This window comes from Heteronotia binoei, chromosome 8, assembly GCF_032191835.1.
Source record: "Heteronotia binoei isolate CCM8104 ecotype False Entrance Well chromosome 8, APGP_CSIRO_Hbin_v1, whole genome shotgun sequence".
NCBI lineage: Eukaryota > Metazoa > Chordata > Lepidosauria > Squamata > Gekkonidae > Heteronotia > Heteronotia binoei.
In genome coordinates, this window is record NC_083230.1 from 105,409,697 (window position 1) to 105,420,994 (window position 11,298).

Sequence of the window (11,298 nt, forward strand, 5' to 3'; positions counted from 1 at the left end):
AGAGGACCCAGAGTGCTGGACAAAATTGTTATGAAGTGTCAAGTAACATTTCACATGATGAACTCTGTCACCAGAACTGATCCGAATAAGGCAGAAGAAAACAAGATCGCAGCAAAACAAGGGCGTTTTGTAGGGCTTCCAATCCCCAGTTGGGGGCAGGGGATCTCCTGCTCTGGAGGCCTTCCCCCACTTCAGGGTTATCAGAAAGTAGGTGGGGGTTTGAATGTCTTCTGGGTACTCCATTATACCCTATGGAGACTAGTCCCCATAGGGTATAATGGATAATCTATTTGTGGGTATCTGGGGCTCAGGGGGAGGCTGCTTTTTGAGATAGAGGCACCAAATTTTCAGCACAGCATCTGGTGCCTCTCCTCAAAAATCCTGCCAAGATTCAAAAAGTTTGGGCCAGGGGGTCCAATTCTATGAATCCCCCCAAAAGGTGCCCCTATCCATTATTTCCAACAGAGGAAGGCATTTAAAAGGAGTGCAGGCCCTTTAAATGTGATGAACATATGAAGCTGCCTTATACTGAATCAGACCCTCGGTCCATCAAAGTCAGTATTGTCTACTCAGACTGCCAACGGCTCTCCATGGTCTCAAGTGGAGGTTTTTCACACCTATTTGCCTGGACCCTTTTAGTTGGAGATGCCAGGGATTGAACCTGGGACCTTCTGCTTACCAAGCAGATGCTCTACCACTGAGCCACCGTCCCTCTGATGGTCAGAACTCCCTTCAGAGCTCAATTGGGTTTTTCACAACTTTGCTTCTGGCTCCACCCCCAAAGGTCTCCTGGCTCCATCCCCAAAGTCCCTAGATATTTCTTGAGTTGGACCTGGCAACCTTAGACTCTTTTGCTAGGTGGCAACAATCCCTGTGCAGCTTTCATCACTGCCGCATTGCAGCATCCTGATGCCATTTTCTGCCTTTGCTCCTGTCTATAAATTTGCCAGTTGAGGCATTAGTAGATTGTGGCCTTGCCCCGGATGGCCAAGTCTTGCCCCATCTTGGGAAGTATACAGGGTCACCCCTGGATGAACTGGAATGGGAGACTAACAAGAAATCCCAGCTTTGAAATTCAAAGGCAGGCAAGGGCAAACCACCTCTGCTCGTTTCTTCCTTTGGAAACCTTATAGAGTTGCCATAAATGGGCTGTGGCTTGAGGAGATGCTTTATGCGCACACAGGATTGGGGCCCTACGCCACTGAAACTCAGAAACCGGACCCTCAGGGAGAGTGATTGCATGTGGATGCTTCAGTCTGCATATCAAAAGGGAGACAGGGCTCTGTATGGAAGCAATTACAGTGGGGCTGATGAATCCAGCAAATTCACAGAAAGGGTGATCACAGACACACAGAATTGCAGAGTAAAGATCTCTTTTTTAAAAAAAAAATAATCATAGAATCACAGAGCTGGAAGGGGCCATACAGGCCATCTAGTCCAACCACCCTGCTCAATGCAGGATCATCCCTAACAAGTGTTTGTTCAGCCACACAGAATCATAGAAAGCCACAAAGAATCATAGAATATTTATTGATCTCCCTCAACCTTAATCCAGCACACATCTGGAATTAAACCTGCATGCTTTCTCACTGGAAACTCCTCCGGGTATATGCACAGGGGATTGTGGTTTTCTGAATATTAAGGCCATGGCAGGATGTAAAATGAGCAAGGACTCATCAGCTCAAGTCTGGGAAATTTGTGGAGATTTGGGACCGGGAGGGCCCTCAGTGGGTAGAGTGCTATAGAGTCCACCCATCGATTATTGCCAGGGGAACGGACTTCCTCTGTCATCTGGAGGCCAGTTGTAATTCCTACCTGGAAGTTGGCAACCTTACTGAGTAGTCCAAGACCTGGCCTTGCCTGCTCCTGTGGCTCTAACAGCAGTTTGTTCTGCAGAAATCAACAGATGCAGCTTTGCACAATAGGGGGGAATAAAGGTTATCATCTGCAAATGTCTGTAAATTAAAACTGCTGTTAAAAGGCAGGAGAGGAATAGTAGTTATAGGCAGACCTCAGATTCAGTGGGAGCTCACAGGAGTGCAGCTCCAGAACCTTTCTGAGGGTTCCACCTCCTTGTCCATTGACTAGTCTGTGCAGCTGCATAACAATCCCTGGATAGGGTTGCCAAGTCCAATTCAAGAAATATCTGGGGACATTGGGGGTGGAGCCAGGAGACATTGGGGGTGGATCCAGGAGCAAGGATGTGACAAGGACAATTGAACTCCAAAGGGAGTTCTGGCCATCACATTTAAAGGGACAGCACACCTTTTAGAATGCCTTCCTTCCATAGAAAATAATGAAGGATAGGGGCACCTTCTTTGGGGGCTCATAGAATTGGACCCCCTGGTCCAATCCTTTTGAAACTTGGGAGGTATTTTGGGGAGAGGCACTAGATGCTATATGGAAAATTTGGCACCTCTACCTCAAAAAACAGCCTTCCCATAGCCCCTGACACCCGCGGATCAATTCCCCATCATTCCCTATGGGAATCGTTCCTGGAGGTGCATAGTGGCTTTGGGGGTGGAGCTTCCCCCGCCGGCCAGCTGGCTGGGGAAGGGGGGAAGCCTGTAAAACCAGGGGATCCCCCGCTGGGACCTGGGGATTGGGAAGCCTATCCCTGGATGAGCTCCACCACTTGTTTTTCTACAAAATAACCCGATTGTAGGTAAAATGGCAATCCCAGCTCCAGGGGTTTATTCATTGATGTACTGGCTCCTGTTTATTGTCTTTTCTTTCTTGCTGAAACCTCAATATCCATGCATCAACTGCGACTGAAGCGTTTCCTCTTTTAGCTTTAGCACAGAGTACCTCAGAGCACCTACAAAGTTCCCCCTTTATTTATTTTTTATTCCCTTACTATTTCACTGACGGGCTTCCTCCTTATTGTGGGAGAAGCAGGAAATCCACCAGAGAATGAGTTCGGTTTTGCAGATTTTTCCTGCTGATTTTCGGGTCTGGGTAAAAGTCGGATCTACACGGATCTTCATGAATTCATATGATTTTTACATTGAAATGAAATCAAACCACTTTAATCCTGTAGATTCTGTCTTAGACTATAGGCAGGACCACAAAAATCATGCCTCCACGAATTTGTGGCGCCTCAGCAGTGCAAAAACTGGCTTCCAAAGCACGGATCCTCATGAATTCATATGATTTTTATGGTGAAATGAAATCAAACCACCATCATGTTGTAGATCCTCTCTTAGACTATAGGCAGCACCAGAAAAATCATGCCTCCACGAATTGGTGGCGCCACAGCACTGAAAAAACATGTTTCCAAACCACGGATCCTCATGGATCCTCATGATTTTTGCTTTGGGCCACCACAAGATAACCAGCCAATCACATATCATGTCCATGGGCAGATGTTGGACCACAGAAATCATGGATACACGGCTTCGTGGCAGCACCAGGGACCAAAAACTTGCTTTTGGACCACGGATCCTCATGGATCCACATGATTTTTGCCTTGGATCCCCCCAAGCCATCCATCCAGTCATATATCATGTCCATGGGCACAGTTTACACCACAGAAATCATGGATCCACGGCTTCGTGGCAGCGCCAGGGACCAAAAACTTGATTTTGGACCACGGATCCTCATGGATCCACATGATTTCTTCTTTGGATCCCCCAAGCCCTCAAACCCATCACATATCATGTCCATGAGCAGAGTCTGCACCACAGAAATCATGGATCCACGTCTTCGTGGCAGCGCCAGGGACCAAAAACATGATTTTGGACCACGTATCCTCTTGGATCCACATGATTTCTGCTTCGGATCCCTCGAACCCTCCATCCAGTCACATATCATGTCCATGAGCAGAGTCTGCACCACAGAAATCGTAGATCCTTGTCTTCGTGGCAGCGCCAGGGACCAAAAACATGATTTTGGACCACGGATCCTCATGGATCCACGTGATTTCTGCTTCGGATCCCCCCAAGCCCTCCATCCAGTCACATATCATGTCCATGAGCAGAGTCTGCACCACAAAAATCATGGCTCCACGTCTTCGTGGCAGCATCAGGAACCAAAAACATGATTTTGGACCACAGATCCTCATGGATCCACATGATTTCTGCTTCGGATCCCTCAAACCCTCCATCCAGTCACTTATCATGTCCATGGGCAGTGTTTGCACCACAGAAATCGTGGATCCATGGCTTCGTGGCAGCGCCAGGGACCAAAAACTTGATTTTGGACCACGGATCCTCATGGATCCACATGATTTCTGCTTTGGATCCCTCGAACCCTCCATCCAGTCACATATCATGTCCATGAGCAGAGTCTGCACCACAGAAATCGTGGATCCACATTTTCGTGGCAGCGCCAGGGACCAAAAACATGATTTTGGACCATGGATCCACATGATTTCTGCTTTGGATCCCTCAAACCCTCCATCCAGTCACTTATCTTGTCCATGGGCAGTGTTTGCACCACAGAAATCGTGGATCCACGGCTTCATGGCAGCGCCACGGACCAAAAACTTGCTTTTGGACCACGGATCCTCATGGATCCACGTGATTTTCGCTTCAGATCCCTCCAAGCCCTCCATCCAGTCACATATAATGTCCATGGGCACAGTTTACACCACAGAAATCATGGATCCACGGTTTCGTGGCAGCGCCAGGGACCAAAAACTTGGTTTTGGACCACGGATCCTCATGGATCCACATGATTTCTGCTTTGCATCCCCCCAAACCCTCCATCCAGTCACATATCATGTCCATGAGCAGAGTGTGCAACACAGAAATCGTGGATCCATGTCTTCGTGGCAGCGCCAGCGACCAAAAACTTGCTTTTGGACCATGGATCCTCATGGATCCACGTGATTTTTGCTTTGGACCCCCCCAAGCCCTCCATACAGCCACATGTCATGTCCATGAGCAGAGTCTGCACCACAAAAATCATGGCTCCACGTCTTCGTGGCAGCATCAGGAACCAAAAACATGATTTTGGACCACAGATCCTCATGGATCCACATGATTTCTGCTTCGGATCCCTCAAACCCTCCATCCAGTCACTTATCATGTCCATGGGCAGTGTTTGCACCACAGAAATCGTGGATCCATGGCTTCGTGGCAGCGCCAGGGACCAAAAACTTGATTTTGGACCACGGATCCTCATGGATCCACATGATTTCTGCTTTGGATCCCTCGAACCCTCCATCCAGTCACATATCATGTCCATGAGCAGAGTCTGCACCACAGAAATCGTGGATCCACATTTTCGTGGCAGCGCCAGGGACCAAAAACATGATTTTGGACCATGGATCCACATGATTTCTGCTTTGGATCCCTCAAACCCTCCATCCAGTCACTTATCTTGTCCATGGGCAGTGTTTGCACCACAGAAATCGTGGATCCACGGCTTCATGGCAGCGCCACGGACCAAAAACTTGCTTTTGGACCACGGATCCTCATGGATCCACGTGATTTTCGCTTCAGATCCCTCCAAGCCCTCCATCCAGTCACATATAATGTCCATGGGCACAGTTTACACCACAGAAATCATGGATCCACGGTTTCGTGGCAGCGCCAGGGACCAAAAACTTGGTTTTGGACCACGGATCCTCATGGATCCACATGATTTCTGCTTTGCATCCCCCCAAACCCTCCATCCAGTCACATATCATGTCCATGAGCAGAGTGTGCAACACAGAAATCGTGGATCCATGTCTTCGTGGCAGCGCCAGCGACCAAAAACTTGCTTTTGGACCATGGATCCTCATGGATCCACGTGATTTTTGCTTTGGACCCCCCCAAGCCCTCCATACAGCCACATGTCATGTCCATGAGCAGAGTGTGCAACACAGAAATCGTGGATCCATGTCTTCGTGGCAGCGCTAGCGACCAAAAACTTGCTTTTGGACCATGGATCCTCATGGATCCACGTGATTTTTGCTTTGGACCCCCCCAAGCCCTCCATACAGCCACATGTCATGTCCATGGGCATAGTTTGCACCACAGAAATCGTGGGTCCGTGGCTTCGTGGCAGCGCCAGGGACCAAATACTTGCTTTTGGACCACGGATCCTCATGGATCCACGTGATTTCTGCTTCGGAACCCCCAAGCCCTCCATGCAATCACATATCATGTCCATGCGCAGAGTTTCCACCACAGAAATCATGGATCCACAGTTTCGTGGCAGCTCCAGAAATCAAAAACTTGGTTATGAACCACCGATCCTCATGGATTTTTGCCTTGGATCCCCCCAAGCCCTCCATACAGTCATATATCATGTCCATGGGCAGAGTTTTCACCACAGAATTGGTCGATCCACGGCTAAACTAATAAGTCACCGGGTCCGGATGGCATACATCCGAGAGTTCTGAAAGAACTCAAAGTTGAACTTGTGGATCTTCTAACAAAAATCTGTAATCTTTCATTGAAATCTGCCTCCGTTCCTGAGGACTGGAAGGTAGCAAATGTCACCCCCATCTTTAAAAAGGGTTCCAGAGGAGATCCGGGAAATTACAGGCCAGTCAGTCTGACTTCAATACCGGGAAAGTTGGTAGAAACCATTATCAAGGACAGAATGAGTAGGCACATTGATGAACACGGGTTATTGAGGAAGACTCAGCATGGGTTCTGCAAGGGAAGATCTTGCCTCACTAACCTGTTGCATTTCTTTGAGGGGGTGAACAAACATGTGGACAAAGGAGACCCGATAGATGTTGTTTACCTTGACTTCCAGAAAGCTTTTGATAAAGTTCCTCATCAAAGGCTCCTTAGAAAGCTTGAGAGTCATGGAGTAAAAGGACAGGTCCTCTTGTGGATCAAAAACTGGCTGAGTAATAGGAAGCAGAGAGTGAGTATAAATGGGCAGTCTTCGCAGTGGAGGACGGTAAGCAGTGGGGTGCCGCAGGGCTCGGTACTGGGTCCCATGCTCTTTAACTTGTTCATAAATGATTTAGAGTTGGGAGTGAGCAGTGAAGTGGCCAAATTTGCGGATGACACTAAATTGTTCAGGGTGGTGAGAACCAGAGAGGATTGTGAGGAACTCCAAAGGGATCTGTTGAGGCTGGGTGAGTGGGCGTCAACGTGGCAGATGCGGTTCAATGTGGCCAAGTGCAAAGTAATGCACATTGGGGCCAAGAATCCCAGCTACAAATACAAGTTGATGGGGTGTGAACTGGCAGAGACAGACCAAGAGAGAGATCTTGGGGTCATGGTAGATAATTCACTGAAAATGTCAAGACAGTGTGCGTTTGCAATAAAAAAGGCCAACGCCATGCTGGGAATTATTAGGAAGGGAATTGAAAACAAATCAGCCAGTATCATAATGCCTCTGTATAAATCGATGGTGCGGTCTCATTTGGAGTGCTGTGTGCAGTTCTGGTCGCCGCACCTCAAAAAGGATGTTATAGCATTGGAGAAGGTTCAGAGAAGGGCAACTAAAATGATTAAAGGGCTGGAACACCTTCCCTATGAAGAAAGGTTGAAACGCTTAGGGCTCTTTAGCTTGGAGAAACGTCGACTGAGGGGTGACATGATAGAAGTTTACAAGATAATGCATGGGATGGAGAAAGTAGAGAAAGAAGTACTTTTCTCCCTTTCTCACAATACAAGAACTCGTGGGCATTCGATGAAATTGCTGAGCAGACAGGTTAAAACGGATAAAAGGAAGTACTTCTTCACCCAAAGGGTGATTAACATGTGGAATTCACTGCCACAGGAGGTGGTGGCGTCCACAAGCATAGCCACCTTCAAGAAGGGGTTAGATAAAAATATGGAGCAGAGGTCCATCAGTGGCTATTAGCCACAGTGTGTGTGTGTGTGTGTATATATATATATATATATTTGGCCGCTGTGTGACACAGAATGTTGGACTGGATGGGCCATTGGCCTGATCTAACATGGCTTCTCTTATGTTCTTATGTTCTTATGTTCGTGGCAGCGCCAGGGACCAAAACTTGCTTTTGGACCATGGATCCTCATGGATCCACATGATTTTTGCATTGGATTCCACCATGATTTTTGGCAGACCTTGCACCACAGGAATGACAGGTCCATGGCTTTTTGCCGGTACCAAGGAGCCAAAATATGGTTTTGAAGTGCGGATCCTTCTTGATCTTAAAGTTATTTGCGTTGGATCAAGGAAAACTCGACATTATACCACATGTAACATCCATGGTCATAGCTTGCTGAACAACTATCACACATTCACAATTTTATTGTTCACCACACTCATTATCCATCCAGATGTCACGTCTATGTCCAGCGTTTGCAAAATACAAATTGGATTTCGAGTACCTTGTATGATGTCACAGTGTGGTTACATACTTTGAAACACTTAATCTTCATGAGTTCTGTGACTTTTCATTTTTGAATAGTTGGGCTCATCATGCATGGTCCCCCTGAGGTTTCTTTCACATCACACAGCACGTCCATGACCACAGAATAACCCACGAAAACCTCAGAACACTGCCAAGATGCCAAACACTGCTTCAGCTACTTTGAGGCTTGTGCATTATGACATCACACCAATGTCTACAGGATGACCAAACAAAAAAAATCTGTAATGTCTCTACCTTATCAAGGACACCACAGTAACATGAGAAATCAAAATCATGTCCATACCTTTCACTGTAAATAACTGCATTCTGAACTTTCTGATGCCACTGAGTTGCAAACTATCCAAGGCAGATATTGTAATGGTCTTATCTTTGACTTCAAAACATCTTGCACACTAGATAGAGGCCACCAAATTAGAATAATGGAATCATAGAGTTGGAAGGGACCTCCAGGGTCATATAGTCCAACCCCCTGCACAATGCAGGAAACTCACAAACATCTCCACCTAAACTCACAGGATCTTCATTGCTGTCAGATGGCCATCTAGCCTCTGTTTAAACACGTCCAAGGAAGGAGAGCCCACCACGTCCCGAGGAGGAAGCCTGTTCAACTGAGAAATTGCTAACGATCAGGAAATTCTTCCTGATGTTGAGCCGAAACCACTTTTGATCTCAACCGCTTCTGGTCCTACCTTCCAGGGCCACAGGAAACAATTCCACACAAGGCAAACACAATTTATCACCAAAAACCAAGTGTCCACATCATGTTCAGTGATTGTGTCACTTTACTCTGCTGTGGTTAGGACCCTACCAGACTGGGGTGGCCCAAAGTAAAAATCATGAGGATTCATGAGGATCTGTGTTCCAAAAGCAAGTTTTTGGTCCCTGGCGCTGCCACGAAGTTGTGAATCCACAATTTCTGTGCTGCAAACTCTGTCCATGGGCATGATATGCGACTGGATGGAGGGCTTGGGGGGCTCCAAAGCAAAAATCATGTGGATCCATGAGGATCCGTGGTCCAAAAGCAAGTTTTTGGTCCCTGGCGCTGCCACGAAGTCGTGGATCCATGATTTCTGTGGTGTAAACTGTGCCCATGGACATAATATATGACTGGATGGATGGCTTGGGGGGATCCAAGGCAAAAATCATGTGGATCCATGAGGATCCGTGGTCCAAAAGCAAGTTTTTGGTCACTGGCGCTGCCACGAAGCCGTGGATCCATGATTTCTGTGGTGTAAGCTGTGCCCATGGACATAATATATGACTGGATGGACGGCTAGGGGGGATCCAAGGCAAAAATCATGTGGATCCATGAGGATCCGTGGTCCAAAAGCAAGTTTTTGGTCCCTGGCGCTGCCACGAAGCCGTGGATCCATGATTTCTGTGGTGTAAACTGTGCCCATGGACATGATATATGACTGGATGGATGGCTTGGGGGGATGCAAGGCAAAAATCATGTGGATCCATGAGGATCCGTGGTCCAAAAGCAAGTTTTTGGTCCCTGGCGCTGCCACGAAGCTGTGGATCCATGATTTCTGTGGTGTAAACTGTGCCCATGGACATGATATATGACTGGATGGATGGCTTGGGGGGATCCAAGGCAAAAATCATGTGGATCCATGAGGATCCGTGGTCCAAAAGCAAGTTTTTGGTCCCTGGCGCTGCCACGAAGCCGTGGATCCATGATTTCTGTGGTGTAAACTGTGCCCATGGACATGATATATGACTGGATGGATGGCTTGGGGGGATCCAAGGCAAAAATCATGTGGATCCATGAGGATCCGTGGTCCAAAAGCAAGTTTTTGGTCCCTGGCGCTGCCACGAAGCCGTGGATCCATGATTTCTGTGGTGTAAGCTGTGCCCATGGACATAATATATGACTGGATGGATGGCTTGGGGGGATCCAAGGCAAAAATCATGTGGATCCATGAGGATCCGTGGTCCAAAAGCAAGTTTTTGGTCCCTGGCGCTGCCACGAAGCCGTGGATCCATGATTTCTGTGGTGTAAGCTGTGCCCATGGACATGATATATGACTGGATGGATGGCTTGGGGGGATCCAAGGCAAAAATCATGTGGATCCATGAGGATCCGTGGTCCAAAAGCAAGTTTTTGGTCCCTGGCGCTGCCACGAAGCCGTGGATCCATGATTTCTGTGGTGTAAGCTGTGCCCATGGACATGATATATGACTGGATGGATGGCTTGGGGGGATCCAAGGCAAAAATCATGTGGATCCATGAGGATCCGTGGTCCAAAAGCAAGTTTTTGGTCCCTGGCGCTGCCACGAAGCTGTGGATCCATGATTTCTGTGGTGTAAACTGTGCCCATGGACATGATATGTGATTGGCTGGTTATCTTGGGGTGGCTCAAAGCAAAAATCATGAGGATCCATGAGGATCCGTGGTCCAAAAGCAAGTTTTTGGTCCCTGGCGCTGCCACGAAGACGTGGATCCATGATTTCTGTGGTGCAGACTCTGCTCATGGACATGATATGTGATGTGTTTGAGGGCTTGGGGGATCCAAAGAAGAAATCATGTGGATCCATGAGGATCCGTGGTCCAAAATCAAGTTTTTGGTCCCTGGCGCTGCCACGAAGCCGTGGATCCATGATTTCTGTGGTGTAAACTGTGCCCATGGACATGATATATGACTGGATGGACGGCTTGGGGGGATGCAAGGCAAAAATCATGTGGATCCATGAGGATCCGTGGTCCAAAAGTAAGTTTTTGGTCCCTGGCGCTGCCACGAACACGTGGATCCACGATTTCTGTGGTGCAACATCTGCCCATGGACATGATATGTGATTGGCTGGTTATCTTGGGGTGGCTCAAAGCAAAAATCATGAGGATCCATGAGGATCCGTGGTTTGGAAACATGTTTTTTCAGTGCTGTGGCGCCACAAATTCGTGGAGGCATGATTTTTCTGGTGCTGCCTATAGTCTAAGACAGGATCTACAACATGATGGTGGTTTGATTTCATTTCTCCATAAAAATCATATGAAT